This window comes from Peromyscus eremicus, chromosome 5 (genome assembly GCF_949786415.1).
Source record: "Peromyscus eremicus chromosome 5, PerEre_H2_v1, whole genome shotgun sequence".
Taxonomy (NCBI): domain Eukaryota; kingdom Metazoa; phylum Chordata; class Mammalia; order Rodentia; family Cricetidae; genus Peromyscus; species Peromyscus eremicus.
The window spans coordinates 100,440,107-100,457,735 of NC_081420.1; the positions used below are offsets into that span (position 1 = coordinate 100,440,107).

General features: G+C 43.8%; 1 non-coding gene across 1 annotated transcript; it reads left to right on the forward strand.

Moving 5' to 3' along the window:
• Positions 1-394: 394 nt before the first annotated feature.
• LOC131912119 (U6 spliceosomal RNA) lies at positions 395-499 on the forward strand. The gene has a single exon (XR_009379531.1). It is a non-coding gene; the product is annotated as a U6 spliceosomal RNA (small nuclear RNA).
• The last annotated feature ends 17,130 nt before the right edge of the window (positions 500-17,629 follow it).

Below are 17,629 nucleotides of genomic sequence, written 5' to 3' on the forward strand. Positions count from 1 at the left end.
ACAGATGGCATGAAGGCTGCCAATCCCCCGACTTCAAACGGGGATAATAATCGAGATTACCCAGGTAGGCCTATTGCAACCCCATTCTTCAGTGTGACAGAGGGGAGCAGCAGAGAGTGGGTAGATCTTTGTGAGTTCAAGGCCAGCCTGATCTACGTAGCAAGTTTTGGGCCTGGCCAACCTAGACCACATAGAAAGACACTGTCTCAAAAATAAAGGGATCCATTTGGGTTGTTCTTAGCTCTCCAGTCTGAGGTAGTATATCGAGGTAACAACAGTGAATCAATGCAGAACATTGAGACACTATATTCTGAAAGGTATATGGTAGGGAAAGAGAGAAAGAACTCAGCAAACAGTGTCTGCTAACACAGTCCTTCCCAAGAGGAAGGGCCCTGTGCTCGCTTCCACAGCACATGTATTAATCAGAACCATATGGAGGAGATTGGCATGGCCCCCGTACAAGGACAGCAGGCAAATTCATGAGGCATCCCATGGTTCTTCTAAAGCATTTAAAAGAGAGGAAAACAAATATAAAATATAAAGCAGAAAAGGGGATAGGGAAGGTCTAAAAGAAAATTTTATGGAAATCTTTTGAAATTATGCAGGAAGGAATAATGTGGACATTTTTCCATAATTGTGCTTTAATTGTTATTACCCTTTTTCCACTGATCAGAAAGGTTCTGTGGTGTTTGTGTGCAGCTGTTCCACAAACAATGGAGCATCTCACCCTGTATAAATTAAGTCATTCTTTATTTCTTTGTTCTCATTTATTATCCGACTGTCCCGATCCATCAGCGGCAGCCTGTGATGGTTGGGGCTTTGATGCGCACACCATCTATAAGATTGCTTTTGCTTATAAGGGTCAATTCTTCTCAGACCGCCCAGCTTCGAAGCGAATGGACAGTCTCAGGATGAGCCTCTGCGAGGAATCTCATGGATCTAGTTTAACCTGATTTTGTCAGAAAAGCAATAAAGATCCAAAAGGGCAGGTTCTCTCCAAGGTCACACAGTCCAGAGAGAGCTGAGAATACTGGCCCACGTGTCTTTCTATGTATATGATAAGCAGCCTCTGTGCTGTTCATTCCTGCGTCCCCCTGCAAGTTCTTACCAGGCCCCCACCTGGGCCCTGTCCTAGGTGCTGACTGTGAGATAGGCACTAGGAGAAGAAGGAGAGCTGAGGAGCATGCAGTGTGTGCTGCAATCAGTCCACTGGGAAGAAACAGCCAGCAGCCAGCAAAGGAGCAAGCAAGTTGCTCACTGCAATCAGTGCAGAAAAGCCCTTCCTGAGAAGAGTAACAGGAGGAGCCGCCACAGGATGGGGAAAGAAAGAGTGAGGCCAGCATTGGGAACAATTGGGACAAAGGCCAAAATCAGGAACCAATTTGACCACACAGAAAGCGCCACGAAGGCAGTGTGTCAGGAACCTGGTGACAGGGGCAAAGGAAGAGGCTGAAAGGTAGGAGGGGCAGATGGAGCTGGGCCATCACTTTGTGCTCCCCTGGATATCTACACCTCTGTTTATCCTTGTGTTGGCTCCACTTAATAATGTGAAATCTGCCTTGTAATAGACTCTTTCTGACGGGACTCGGAGCACACCATTCTAAAACACGTTATTTAGTCAGCTTCTCTTCCCTGATGTAACCCAGTTATAAAGATAAAAGGGAGGCCAAGATTGCCAGCAAAGTGTCTAGCTCTCAAACATGAGGAGCTGAGCTCAGTGCTTAGCAGCCCTAAGAAAAACAAGAGAAGTCAGTTGTGGTGGTGCACACCTGTAATCCCAGTGCTGTGACAGGAGAGCAGGCCAGCCAGGGAGCTACTCAGTGAGCTCCAGGCTACCAAGAGCCCTTGCCTTGGAAAACACAGCCAATAGCTCCTGAGGAATAGCACTCATGCTTGATCTCTGGTCTTTCTATTCATGTGCATGCACATACCTCCCCATACACATATACAAATGTGCACATATACACCACATACACACACATACCAAACACACATATACACAACACACACACAACAGACACATAACCACAGATACCACACACAAATAACACTCAGACATATACACAGACACCACATACACACACATACACAGACACACACACATACACACATATACACAGACACCACACACACAACACACACATATACACAGACACCACACACACACACCACATACACACTCACACACAACACACACACATACACACATATACAACACATATATATAGACAGACACCACACACACACACCACATATACACATACCACATACACTCATACACAACACACACACACATATCTACACACACACACACACACACACACACACACACAGACACCACACACACCCATGATTTATTGATTTATTTTGGCTCATGGCTTTGAAGGTATTGTCCATGAATAATTAGTGAGTTGCTTTTGGACCTGAAACAAGGCAGTGTATGTCCAGGAAACAAGAGACACCAAGAAGCAGGCAGGAGGTCCCATGATCCAGTTCAAGGGTATGGTCCCAATGACCCAAAGACCTTTCTCTAGGCCCCACCTACTAAAAGTTCTCCCACCTCCCAATAGCATCATCTCTGGGACAGAGCTTTCAGCACATGACGCCTTTGAGAGGCATCCAGGGTCTAGACTAAAGGGCTCAGGGCATAACCCAGAGACAGGGTACTCACCTAGCATGCTCAAGGGCGCAGGTTGGAGTCCAAGCAACACACACACACACACTCAAACTATAACTTCTTTGTTTTGAGAAACTACAGACACAGACTCATTCTGAAATTCAGCCCTTTGATAAAATTTATATCCGCGCTAGAAATTCCCCTTCGTAAGGTTGTCTCCCTTTCTGTACTAGGGAAAGAAGAATGGCTGAGTCATTAGAGACCCCCATCAACTCAGATCCATTTCCATCCATGTGCCAAACTGTGCTTTGCTCATAGGGCTTGTCCCGGTCCTCTCTCTGAACCAAGCCTTTGCCCCAACCCTCCGTTTGGGTTCAACAACAGTGGTGTGGAGCCTACGGGATAAAGCGACCCTGAGATCTTCTCTAGAGGTCTGCTGCTTTCTCTGGGTCAGTCTCCTGAGCACAGAGCTGCACATTCCTAGACGTGTTTCAATGGTTACTCTGCCTGTCATCCAATGAACTCCAAGCCATGGACTATGAAGAGCACAGGGGAAAGTATTTTTCATCCCCTAAAGTTTAATACACAAGACGACAGCTAATATTGCTGAATAAATATTGACTCAGACCTGTCCCAGTCCTCGGGAAGAATAATTGGTTTCGCCCCCCAAAAAATCAAATAAGGGAAATACAAATGGACTGTTGACACTAATTGATGACACTGTGCTGGGTTTTATAAAGTGAAGGACCACAAAGTCATTTCAAGATGGAAATGAAGCAAGCGTCACTAAAGAGGCGGAAGATATTCCCTCACACGGAGGAACCTGGTCATGGTTCCCAAGCACACGCTGTGGTGGGCACACTAGCTGGTGTTTCGCTCACTGCGTGAGTTATTTTTCTCATTGCTGTGACAAAACATCGGGAAAGGTAACTCAACAAAGAAAAGAGTTGTTTGGGCTCGGGGTGAGGAACGCATGGGCGCAGGAAGTGTGAGATCACACTGCACACATGGTCAGGAAGCAGAGAGATGAATGCGGATGTTCAGTTCAGCTCATTTTCCGCCCCTCGCCCTCCCCCCAACCCCCACCTTTTCAACACGGCTTATAGGACGGTACCACTCACATTTAGAATAAGTCTTCCTACCTCAGTTAAATGTGTCTGTAATCGCCCTCACAGGCACACCCCAGCAGTGTGTCTCCTAGCTGAGTCCAAATCTGGTCGAGTTGACAGTGAAGACTAACTTGCCCCCAACCTCAGCATCATCAATGCCCGCTCCCTACACATTTTAACAGAAGTAACTGGATGCCACATAATGGACCCCAGCCTGGATGCTTGTGAAAGAACTGGAAACTACACTTTTCTGTATCACTCCAAAGCTGTGTGTTAGTCAGTTTTCCAGTACTATGACAAAGCGCCTGAGGTTATTAACTTAAATGCATATTTAAGGTACATTTTGGCTCATAGCTCCAGAGGTTCCCACTCAAGGTAACTTGGCCCTGTTGTTTGGGGCCTATGGTGGCTCCGTACATCGTGGTGTAAACACATAGAAGAGGCGGTTTGTTCATCTTGTGGTAGCTGAAAAGCAAGAAAGAGACATAGGAAAGGGCCAGGTTCTCAATATCCCCTTTCAAGGGCATTCACCCAGTGACCTAACACCTCCCACAGTATCACAAATGGGTGTTTAGGAATATTCAAGAACCAGTCTGCTGCTATGCATTTACCATTTGCCGCCTTCCATATTTTCTGTCCCATGAAAGCCTCACAGCTTCTAAACAATTTATTTTTTCTTGTATTTCTTCTCATATCAAGGGGCAAATATGATGAAGTCTATCCAAATACCCTCCTCCCCCTAACATATTATGAGCCCAAACTTCTACTTTATTGGCAAGACTCCTCTCCCACATCCTTTGGCCCTCTTCTCCAGGAAGTTGCTACCCCGCCACCAGAAAGGCTTCCTTCTTCTCTGCTGGACAGCCACCTGCACCACTGAACCACAAGCAGCATAAGCCACTGCCCCCTGCTGGAGAAGGGGGGTGATAAGCGGAAGTACAAGATGGCACTTCCTCTCCTACTTCCTTCTCACCAAGTGAAAATCAAGCAACCAACCCGTGAGAGTGTGCCTCAAAACCATGTTGTGTTGAGACTATTGCAAGGACCCTGCGTTCACCGATCATCTTTAAGTCTATCGCCAGCAAGCTCGTTCTGAAGATGCACCTCCCTGTTGAATTTTCCTTTTTTCAGCAAGCACAAAATTGGCTTCTAATAAGCACAAAGTATGGGCAGGGGCTGTGATTGAGTTGATAGAGTGCTCATCTCACATACACAAAGCTGGGGGTTTCACTTTCCAACCTCAAAAGCCAGGCATGGTAGTACATGCCCGTAACCCTAACATTAAGACAGTGGGAACAAGAGGATCAGAAGTTTAAGGCCAGCCTGGGCTACAGGAGATCCTGGCTCAAGATATTTTAAAAGAAGAAATGTTAACTATTACATAGGAGCAAAGACAGAGATTTGCCAACTTAGGGTAATTAAACCAGAAAGTCAAGCTTCAAGACTTGGCACATATGATTTCTCCTTGAATACTAAATAAAGGTGTCTTATTTTCACACTCTGGAGCAAAATTCAAATATTTGAATATCAAATAGTTATTTCTAATATATTCAATTATTAAGAATAAAGCATCCTAATTAAATGTCATGAATGAACATCTCCAGCCTTCCTTCCTTTCCTTTAAGGCCTAGCTGTCCTTGAGGGCCCTGAAAAGTCACCTGACCCTCTGAGTCCCCACACTACTGGACAGTTGCTGTTTTTCTTGGTTCCTCATCTGCTTTGGGATGTCTTTCTGTACGCTGTGAATATGTGTTGCTCTGATTGGTTGATAAATAAAGCTGTTTGGCCTATGACAAGTCAGGTTATAGGTAGGTGGGAAATTAAAGAGACAGACAAACAGGAAGAAGAAAGGTAGAGGGGAGAGAGACGCCAGCACCTCCAGGAGAAGCAAGATGTGAAATTACCGGCAAGCCACGGCCATGTGGCAATGCATAGATTAATAGAAATGGGTTAAGTTATAACAGCTAGCTAGCAAGAAGCCTGCCATGGGCCATGCAATTGGTAATTAATCTTAAGCCTCTGAATGATTATTTTATAAGTGGCTGTGGGACCTTGGGGCTGGGGGAGACTGGAGAAACCTTCCAGCTACACTCATCCTGTGTCTTAGGTTTTCCTTCAGGAATCATCTCAGTCCAATCCAGAATGCCCATGACCCAACAGTGGCTGGATCCACCTTCAGACCCAAGGACAGATTTGTGATCTATGTCCTGCTATCCAGACCATTTCATCCCAAACAGCAGTAAGAAGCACAAACTCAAATCTAATCAGATTAATACCATTTATAGTTAGCATCCAAGGGGGGAAAAAACAACAATTTTCTTTCCCCCAGAAAAGTCCTGTCAACATGGAGCTGCTTGGAGCCCTCTTGTCAACAGAGGTGGATGGATGCGTGAGAATGAGCTACAGTGAGCTCACCCAGAGAAAACAGAGAGAATATGCACGGGACTCTTCTTAGTCTTCATGGCAGCATTTGACTCCCTGAATCCAACGGTGCCTGAAGCCTGCTTGAACTTTTCAAGTGCGTTACCTAAGACAACACTAATTCGCCTAAGCTGCTTTACACTGTGTTTTCCACCACTTTCAACCACAAGCACTTGTCCTGTCGGTCCCTACTAGGATGTTAAGATGGCGATATCAATCGTTCCATCACAAAAGCCCCAGGAAGCCCTATGGATACATACAGTTATATATATGGATCAGAAATACAGTTGAGTTATCAAGGGCAATGAAAAATATTTTCCTAACAATAAGAAAAAAATGAATCACAGAGTATCTTCTAGGGTCAAAAGATGAAGATAAAGGTGCCTGCTGAGTGATGTAAGACTGATGATTTGAGTCCAATCCCTGGAACCCATGTCAAGATGGAAAAAGAAAACCAACCTCCACACATGTGCCATGGCATACCCCACCACCACCACCACCACCACCACCACCACACACACACACACACACACACACACACACACACACACACACACAATTTTAAACAAGAATTACTTTTAGGAGAAACTGCATAGGCTACATTCTTCTAACTAATAGAAGATGCCTTTGAAATCTGTTTTCAATAATAATAATTATTATTAATAATAAGGCCTTGGCTTCAACCCCTAGCACTAGGTTTGATCTCTAGTAGTGTATAAAAGGGAAGAAGATAAAATGGTATAAAGTTAAGTTAATGACACATTGTTGGTACTAGGCGGTAGCACACCTTCAATCCTAGTACTCAGGAGGCAGAAGTAGGACTATCTCCATAAGTTCAAGGTCAGCCTGGTCTACATAGCAAGTTCCACGACAGTCAGGGCTACATAGAGAGACCCTGTCTCAAAATACAGTAATAATAACAGTTGTTGGTAATGACCTATTTCTATTCAAAATAGAAATTTTCAGGCGTTGGCAAGATGGCTCAGAGCATTGGCTGCTCTCAGAGCAGACCTGCATTCGATTCCTATAACACCAACATGGCGACTCACCACGCCCTAATTCCAGTTCCAAGGCATCCAGCCTTCCTCTTGCCTCTGCGGCTACAAGGGGCACACACAGAGTTTACACGCATGTGTGCGGGCAAAATACTCACACAAATAAACTAAGAGTAAATAGATTCTCTTTAAAAAAAAAAAATAGACATTTTCATATGGTAATGGAAAAAGAAAAACTCCACTAGCTAGTTTTAGGAGGCATGTCTAAAATAAGACAATACAAAGACCGAAGATACCCATGTCAGGAAAGACACACCAAGCCATTCTTAGCATAGGAGGAAACGACAGAATGTCACCAAAGGTAGTACAAAGACAAAAGGCAGCGTTTGCCCAAAGGATGTAACATGTCATGTCCAACAATACAGTGTGCAAAATGCACAGGTGAAATACAAGAACACAGAGAGTGCAGCATATTTGAGAAGCCTAATTAACTAGTTTGCTCTAGCAGATATCAAATAGAACATTAAACTCAATAAAGAACTTCTCAAACAGTCAGAAATACTCACAGGGAGCATTGATCATGTACTAGATCAGGAAGACAAACCCCTCCAACTCTCATAGGACAGAAGTTATATATGCCATATTGATAGTAACAGTGAAACAAAATTAGACTCATCATGAAAACAAAAGACAGAAACAATCCACAGGCTTAGAAACTTAAAAAAACAAAACAAAAAACCCTGAGATTAACTTGCCAGAGAAGGAGAGAAATCAATATAGAACTTATACACACTATTCAGAGTCCAGAGTGCCCACCACCAACCACTACACCACAGGACAACGTAGTGAATACACTGTGTAGAAATGATTGGCGGTGAGACCTGTAAAATCTGTAGGATTTCAGTGAAATTTAACTGTGCCATGATGCCTCCTACTCTGCTTTTGTCTTTTGTGATATCTTTTTCAAAGGGATGTCCCCACCATGCACAAAGAGTTCTCATGACTGCTGTGGTTGGCCAGGCTTCCCCTGATGGACACTTAGATATTTCCAGGTTTATCCAATGCCATATTGCAAAACACCATGCAGAAGTTAAATAGAATAAAAATACCAAAATGCAGAAAAACAATCAAAATGTTATCCCTTTTTAAAATAATTTAACAGAAATTATAATCACATTTTTTTAACTTGTACATCTCTATTCCTCAGAAGAAAAGAAATCAGGAAGGGTAGACACCTAATATAGAATACATACTATGTGGTTTTTTTACAATTTATTTTGTTTTTATAATATACATATACATATATATATACATATATATATATGTGTGTGTGTGTGTGTGTGTGTGTGTGTGTGTGCTGTGTGTGTGTGTGTATAACATGCATGTGCCTGGTACATACAGAGGCCAAAAGATGACACCCAATCCTATGAAACTGGAGTTAAGAATGGTTGTGAGCCATTGGGTGCTGGGAACCAAACCCAGACCCTCTACAAGAGCAGCAAGTGGTCTTAACTGCCAAACCATCACTCCAGCCTCAGAGTACTAGATTAAGGAGGGAATAGAATAGGAGAAGGGACTAGAGATGGACTATTTTCAGCAGGATGCTATTTCGTGCTTGTGAAATCGAAATGGTTCTTAGGTGGGTGACTATTAGGAGGTCAGATGTGCGTGGTCCTTACAGGAGTTCTGGGGAAACTACCCTGGCAGTTTGTATAATAATTTCTACCCTGACAAGTTTTTATTGAGGGAGCTCGCTTCTTTTCATTTGGAGCCTGGGTGGAGGGGATGAGGAGTCCATTAGTTAATGCCCTACAACGTGTTCCATTAGTTAAACAATTTCACATTCCTAAATTATCAGGCCAGAAAAACAGTGGAGGCAGAAGACTTCAATGGAGTCTAATTTTACAAATTCCAATTATTGTTTCAGAATTACATTCTATCACCCACAAAATAAATCAAAGCCCTTCCATACATCTGTTGTTGTTATCCTCTGTACCTTGGGGTCCTCCTGAAGCAGAGTTTCTTTCAAGAGAAGAACCCGTCGGTATCACTGGTTTGAGATGGGAACCAAAGTGCAGAATACCAATATAACAAAGAAATCAAATGTTACCTGAAGGGGGTACCAGGTGGAACACGTGCGGCCCCTTCCTCCAGCTGTATGACAAAATCTTCTTAAAATAACTTCCAGATATGCCACTGTAAGATGGGGAAGAGGGGTGAATAAAAAAAAGTTACTTCAATTTAAACAAAATTAATAAAGAAATGTTCTGCATGGTTCATCCCACCCCTCCCCCCGACGTTTTTTCTTCTGATCATTTATCATGCAAATGAAAGCAGTAATGGAAAATGTAAAGAAAACAAATTCTGCAATATACTGAAGCCTTATCCAGCAAGAGATAAGATTGACTATCAGAGGGAAGGGGTGTGAAAATTAGCTGTCCACACAATAACTGGGAGGGGAAACGGTTTTATTTAGCCTGGAGGGATTTTTTTTTTTTGGTAGCAAACTGACTAAATTAAAATCCAGTCTATTAAATCCAGTATCATACTAGAAAATGCCTTCTCCCTGCACTTTCAGATAAATTTCCATTGATCTCATTTTACGCATGATTACATTTTTAATGAGTTATGCAATATTTCCAAGCTAATTTTAAATCCCCTTCTCCTTTTGCCCCCTCCACTTACTGCTTGCTGGATTAACATTTCTGATAAATTGTTGGACCAAAAAGAAGGACCATAACCAAGATGAAATAAATTACTTCCATTTCTTCCCAGCTCTAAAACGATAATAGGAGAATACAAATGCCCACTGTCTAATTATACCACATCTTCCAATTCATTTCACAAAAACAATTATTTTATTTTTATGTAATAGGCATGTTACCTTGTATTTATTATGAATGACCTTGTGCAGTGTACAGTCTATTAGAATAGAAAGAATTTCACCCTGATGCTGATCCATTGAATGTGATTATGACTGTCTTCAAAAGGAACCTCCAAAAACTGAACTATAGGACAGGAAGGCCACTGGGAAAATATAGAAACTGAAAAATAATTAGAAATATTTTTATAATATTACATTTTAATAATATTAAAATTAACAATTGAATAAAGTAGAAAATCCTATGGATAAACTCTTGAAAAGATCCATGCCTGAGGGGGCAATAGGCTGGGAGAATTTCTTAACTATATTTCCATGTAGGCACTGAGCTCAGTATCTGTTGTATTTTCAGACCTGAACAGTAAAGAGACCTGGCCTGCTGGGAGCCACTGGCATTTCCTCTTTGGTCAATAAAGTCACAAACTATTAAAATAGAGATCTGTGGCCAACACATTTGTAGGCTCTTACATCTTTTTTATTCATCTGTGTGTGTATGTGTGTGTGTGTGTGTGTGTGTGTGTGCATGCTTGTGCACGCCTGTGTGCAAATACTACAGTGCGTGTATAGAGGTCAGATGTTTGTCCCTGCCTTCCATCTTGGTTGAGACAGGACTTCTTGATGCTCATCACTGCATACACCAGGCTAGCTCATCACTGTATACACCAGGCTAGCTCATCACTGTATACACCAGGCTAGCTAGCCCCTGAGCTCTGGCAATTCTCTCCCCAGAGTTTCTCCTGTCTTTGCCTCCCACTTCATCAGAGAAGTGTTGTGATTACAGACGCATGCTGCCATGTCCAGCTCTACATGGATTCTGAGGATCTGAACTCAGGTCCTCACACTTGTATGGCAATCACCTACCCACTACCCATCTTCCCAGTCCTCTTTGTAAAGCCCCGTGGTGGTTTGAATAAAAATGGCCCCACAGGCTCACAGAGGTGGCACTATTAGGAGGTGTGGCCTTGTTGGAAGAAGTGTGTCACTAGGGTGGGCTTTGAGGTTTCAGATGCTCAAGCTAGGCCCAGTGTCTCTCTCCCTTCCTGCTGCCTAAGGATCCAATGTAGAACTCTCAGCTCCTTCTCCAGCACAATATCTGCCTGCATGCTGCCATGTCCCACCATGATGAGAATGGACTGAACCTCTGAACTGTAAGCCAGCCTCAATTAAAATGATTTCCTTTGTAAGACTTGCTGTGGTCATGGTGTCTCTTCACAGCAATAGAAACCCTAACTAAGATATACCCCATCTTAGCTATTTTTTTAAACTCCCTCTCCAAATGCTGACAACAAGAAAGAACAAAACTTTGTAAAAATGAATTAACTGATTAATTAATTAAGCAAACTTTCTAGTTCAAAGGCAGGTTGGGAGGCCAAGCAAAATAAGATACAGCCCTGTGGTGTACGAAAGAGATATGCCTGAAAATAGAAACCCTGAGGCTGGAGAGTTACCTTGGTAGTTAAGCGTACCTATTGCTCTTGCAGAGGACCCAGGCTGAATTCTAGCACCCACATGGCAGCTCACAACCACCCGAAATTGCAGTTCCAGAGAATTCAATGCTCTCTTCTGACCTCCATAGACACTGCACATACGTGGTACACAAACATACATGCAGGAAAAACAGACACTTACAACAAAATAAGTAAATGTAGAAAATAATAATACTAAAAGTATGGACCACAAAAGACTGAAAATAAGCACGAGGGCCAGGACTGGCCGGGCATGTGTAACTGGAAGAACACTGGTAAGCAAGGGAGCAATTTTAGTCTTTGTGTGTGTGTGTGTGTGTGTGTGTGTGTGTGTGTGTGTGTGTGGTGGTTTTAGTATCATAGTATAAATCAAAGCAAAAACCTTTAAAAAGAATATAAAGGCAGACTAGAGTTGTAGCGTTGTGTGAAGCCTTGGCTTTGATCCCCAACACTGTGTAAATGAGGTGTGGTAGTGCTGCCCATAATTCTAGATAGAGATAGAAGCAAGAGGACCTGAAGCTCTCCAGCTGCGCAGTTTGAAGTCAACCTGGAATATATGAGACCTGTGTCAGTGTGTGTGTGTGTGTGTGTGTGTGTGTGTGTGTGTGTGTGTGTGTAAAAATCCAGAAGAATATTTATGAATATATATGTACACACACAAATGCACAGATGTACATGCTAGTGGTGCATGAGTGTATATGCATGCACATAGAGCATGAATTTATGTGTCCCTAACACAGCAGAGCTTCAAAATACAGTAACCCAAACTGAACAAATGACAAGGCAAAAATGACAGAGGAAATGACAAATAGTAAACATATTCATTAAAGACCTGGATACAGGGGCTGGAGAGACAGCTTGGAAGTGAGGGGCACCCATCCGAGTCAGTTCCTAGCACTAGAAAGTGCAGCTGGCAGCTCACAACTGTCTATAACTCCAAATTCAGGGGGTCTGGTGCCCTCTTCTGGTATCTGTGGGTACTTGTTCTTAAGTGGGCATACCCACACATAGACACACACACACACACACACACACACACACACACACACACACCAATTAAAAATAAAATCTTTTTTAAAGTTCATCCTAGGGCTTGAGAGATGGTCCAGTGGTTAAGAACGCTGGCTGTTCTTCCAGAGGACCTGAATTCAGTTTCCAGCACCCACATGGAGGTTCACAGCCATCTATAAGTCCTGTTCTAGGCGATCTGATGCCCTTTTCTGGCCTCTGTGGACATCAGGCATACATGTGGTACACAGACATACGTACAAGCAAAACATCCACATACATGAAAGAAAATAATTTTTCTTTAAAAAAACAAAATCATCCAGTATTTCAGGTCTAAGATTCCAAGATGCGGCACCAATTTCAAGCTTGAGTCAGGTTCTCGTCCCACCATGAAAACAAGAGGACAATACCATTGTGACTGCCAGACTCCTGAACTCGGGGTAGAGAGGGGTGGACGTCACCCTGTTGTGACGGTCTTTTACACGCTTTCCTAGCTGTACCTGTTTTGTCCTCTCTCATAACTAATGACATAATGTGATGATAGCACTTAAACGAACACCCAGTGCTGGCCAACTTCTGGAGAATTTGACATTTCTATCACAGAAACAGGCTTTGGAGAATTAAAGAGTTATAATAAAAATCCGAAACCTGGGATTGAGCAATTTAACTCTTTTTAATGATAGTGAACCGCACATACCTGACCAGCAATATAAAATACGAAGATCAAAGCGAAACAGAGAAACGTTCAGAAAGTCCTAATGGCCTAAAGGTACGTGCTAGTCTAACAGACTGAAGCGTTCACCAGAGAGCATGACAAGAATTCACAGCTCGCAACAGCAAAAGGCAGTCCTCTATTTGTTTAACCCGCTGACAATTTCTCTCGTCTCGATAGTGGCTGTCTAAGTCTTCAGCAGCGAAAATGTAATTAAGATATGCTAATATTGGACAAGAAAGGGCTACGAGCTGGGATAGAGAAATGCGTGCTGTGCCACGGGGATGGGTAATAATATGTAGACACAGAAAGATGATTTTTTTTTTTTCTGGAGACAGGCAGTCAAGGTACTTGTATAAGTCCTGAAAAAAAATCTCTGTTTTCAGTGAAGTTATAAATCAAAAAGTTTAAGGGAAGCCTGGAGAGATGGCTCCCAGGTTACCAGAGCTTGCTGCTCTTCCAGAGGGTCTGAGTTCAGATCTCAGGACTCACTTTGGGTGGCTCATGAGTGTGTGTAACTCCAGCTCCAGAGGCTCCAACACCCTTTTCTGGCCTCTATGGGTACCCATACGCACATGGCATACACTCTCATAGATGTAAATAAGATTTTAAAATAAAAATAAATTTTAACGTTTTTATATTTAGGGGCGGTTTCCACTCGCAGAGCCATCTCAGGGTTCCCATGCCATGAACAGGTATTCCTATTTCAAGGCAATTCTGTAAACACAGCTGGGGGAGTCAACTGACGGGTATAGATAGTGTTGATGGCCACTTTCACGTAGAAACCTCACAGAGGACCTAAAAGTCATGATTGTGTTTCAACACAAAAATGTCAAGTTGAAAATCAACCCCCTCTCATTTCCGGTGCTGGCTCTCCCATTTGTAAGCTGCATCTTCTCCAAAGACAGCCACCCTTGTCCCTCCCCTTTCTGTAGGACCACGTCACTTTCTCCATCAAGTCACAGCCCTCCCTTGGCTTAGCCTTGGAACTTGGGTGGAACAGAAACTCAAGGAGCCACTCCTGACCTGTCACACACTGGCTGCCTCTGTTTCCATGCAGATCTCGGCTGTGGTTTGGTTGACTTCAGGCCACCACTTTGCCAAAGGCACATAGAGAAACACCAAAGCTTGAGATGCTGGAGCAAAAGCCCTTCTCAGAAATTCCAGCTCAGCCAACGTGACACCTGAACACAACAGAGCAAATGCAGGTGACATCACAAGATGCATGAAAGCCACATAGCTGAGATCCACCAAGGACCAGAAACTAAGAAAAAATAATAATCTTTTTAAAGTTTTAGGTATTTGATAACTCTAACTCATCTAAGTGTGTGTGTGTGTGTGTGTGTGTGTGTGTGTGTGTGTGTGTGTGTGTGTGTGTTTGATCTGTTGGTCAGTTAGCTGGTTGTTTTTTGGGTTTTGGTTTTTTGAGATAGGGTCCCATGTAGCACAGGCTGGCCTCATACTCACTATGTAGCCAAAGACAGCCTTGAATATCTGATCCTCCCACACCCACCGCCCATGCCTTGGGATGCCTGAGTGTACTACCATATTTACCTGGAGCCAAAGACTGTGAGAAGCTGCTAATCAAATTATCTGTAATCTCTTATCTTGGGTACTTGTATACTAGGTACTGTGATGGCCCCAGTTCCCTGGTTAACAGCTGCAAAAGGGATCCAGTTCCAGGCCTAACAGCTCTGCTAAAGAGCCAATTCTTGGAGAATTTCAAACAAGCATAGAACGTATTTTAATCGTGTTTCCCTCCTAGTTTCCTCACTAACTCCTCCCAGATCTGTCCTTACCCCACTCCCTTCCAATACCACATCCTCTTTTTTCTTTTTCTTTCTTTCTTTTTTCATAACCCACCATGCCCAGTTTATGCTGCTATGCAGGCATGGGCATGGACAGTGTGAAGCTGTCCACTGCAGCACAGTCAACCCACGAGAGAACAAAGTCTTAAAGAAAGCCGACTCTCCAGAGTGACAACGGCTTGCAAAGGAAAAAATGAGTTTTGGACAATGGAGTCTCGCTGGGTGTATGAACCACGCTCAAGGGCAGGCTCCATGCCCAGCAGTAGATGACCAACAATGGGAGTTTGGTAGATTTTTGTTTCAGATTGCCTTGTTTGGGTTTTTTTTTTTTTTACTAGTCTTTTGCTTGTGTATTATGGTTTCTGATTTTGTGTTTTTATGGGTTTGTGTGTGTGTGTTTCTTATGCTTTTTCTTTGTTTTGTTTTGTTGTTTTTTTTTAATTCAGGCTTTTTTCCCCCCCTGTTTGTTTTCTAAAGAAAAAGAGAAAGGTATGGACATGGCTTGGTGGGGAAGTGGGAAGGACCTGGAAGGAGATGGGGAGGAGAAACCACGATCAGAATAGATTGCATGAAAAAAAAGTATTTTTCAACTAGAGAGAGAGAGAGAGAGAGAGAGAGCGCTAACTCTTTTCTCTCCAGGAGGCATCACCTCTCAGTAGCACCTCAGCTGGGGCCAGAGGGATGGGGGCCTCACGAGCCCCTCTCTCTCCAGCTGGGATGTTGACTGGCTTGATCATGGGCGCTATGGGTTCACGGCAGTATAGGCCTTGCCATGTGGAGAAGACACTTTCTCTCAGGTCCTCTCTGCCTTCTGACTCTTCAGTGCCCCCACTGTCCTCTTCCATGGATGTCCCTGAGAACGTCCCATTTGTAGACCCAAGGACGACGACGTTCATGCTCCCCTCAGAGGCCACTTGTGGGCTTCTGCATTAGCCATGATCTACTTACAAAGAGCCTTCTCTGCTGCGGTCTGGAAAGGGCACTAGGCTATGGGAATGCAGATAAGTGTTTAGAGAACCACTTGATACAGAGTCCATTGGAAAGCGAATGCTGCCTTGCCCACAGAGGAAATATTGTTTCTAACTTTCTCTGACGTTACCTATAGAAAAACAACTTGCAATTTATGTCTCACTTTCAGGAAGCCTGAATTTTTTACCAAAAGCCACTTTATTATTTTTTTTCTGTCTCTACACAGAATTGATATTTAAGACACAGCCATAATCAGCCTGTTCAAATTCATAATTTTATTGAGAGTTGATTCATGGTTTCAGAATACATTACACTCGGTTTTGTTTTTTTTCACTCCCTTTGTGAATAATAAATCAATTACTCATGGCCAATGCCAGGAATGGTTCTAAAAACACAAGGAGTCCTTGAAATTCTTTCTCTCTCTCTTTCTCTCTCTCTCTCTCTCTCTCTCTCTCTCTCTCTCTCTCTCTCTCTCTCTCTCTCTCCGTCCCCTGTGTATATGGGTGCATATCCACATGTGAGGGTAGAGGCGACCTTGGATGCCATTCCTCAGGCCTGTCAACCTTTTTGAGGCAGAGTCTCTCTCATGAGCCTGGAGCACACCAAACAGGCTGAGCTGCCTAGGCATTGAGACCCTCCTGTCTCTGTCCCCCTGGTACTGCATACCACCACGCCCGGTTTGTTAGGTGGGTTTCTGGGAAACACAAAAAAGAGGCTGGAGAGATGACTCCAGGGGTAAGAGCACTGGCTGCTCTTCTAGAGGACTGGAGTTCAATTCCCAGCCCCCACTGTCTACAAACTGTCTGAAAGCCCAGGTTCAGGGGATCCAGGCACACAAGTGGTGCACAGGCACACGTGCGGGCAAAACCCCCATGCACATAGAGTAAAGATAAATTAAAAATAAAAAGAGCGTGCAGTGGATAAATCCAAGGCGTTAAAAGTGAGTGGACAGTTGCAAGGGTGAGTCTCTTCATTCTGAGGCATCGGGTAGCAGGAGGAAGAAAACAAACAGGATTAGGGAGTGAGACCGGAGGCTTGTGGTAGACAGAGAAGGAAGTGTCTGCACAAGTGTAAATGACTTTTTGGAAAAGGTGCAAACTGCTGGGTTGAAAATGTGGGTTGAATATGAAGTGTCCCTTGGTCCCCAGCTGGTGGCACTGTTTGGGAAGGTTATGAGAACTTAAGGAGGTGCAGTCTTGCTGGAGGAAGTACATGACAACCTGGCCCCCACTTCCAGCTAGTTTTCCCCCTCCACCCCTCCCTCCCTCTTCCTCCCCCTCCACCCCTCCCTCCCTCTTCCTCCCCCTCCACCTTTCCTTTCCCCCTCTTCTTCCTTCTCTCTCTCTCTTCTTCCATTTCTCTCCCTCTCCCCCTCTCCCTCTTTCCTTCTCTCCTCTCCCCCCACCCCCACCCCTCTTCTTTTCTTCCCCGTCCACTCCTCTGCCTCTTGTGTCCAGATGAAATGAGATCCCTCTGCTTGCTAACTGCCATGCTAGCCTCATGCCCCTGCGGCTACACCTTCTCCTCCATGATGGCCTCTATCCTTCCAGAACTGTGAAGCCAAAGAATCCCTTTCTCCCTGAAGGTGCTTTGGTCAGGGTGCTCTATCACTGCAACAGGAAAGGAACTCACACAGTTCCTCA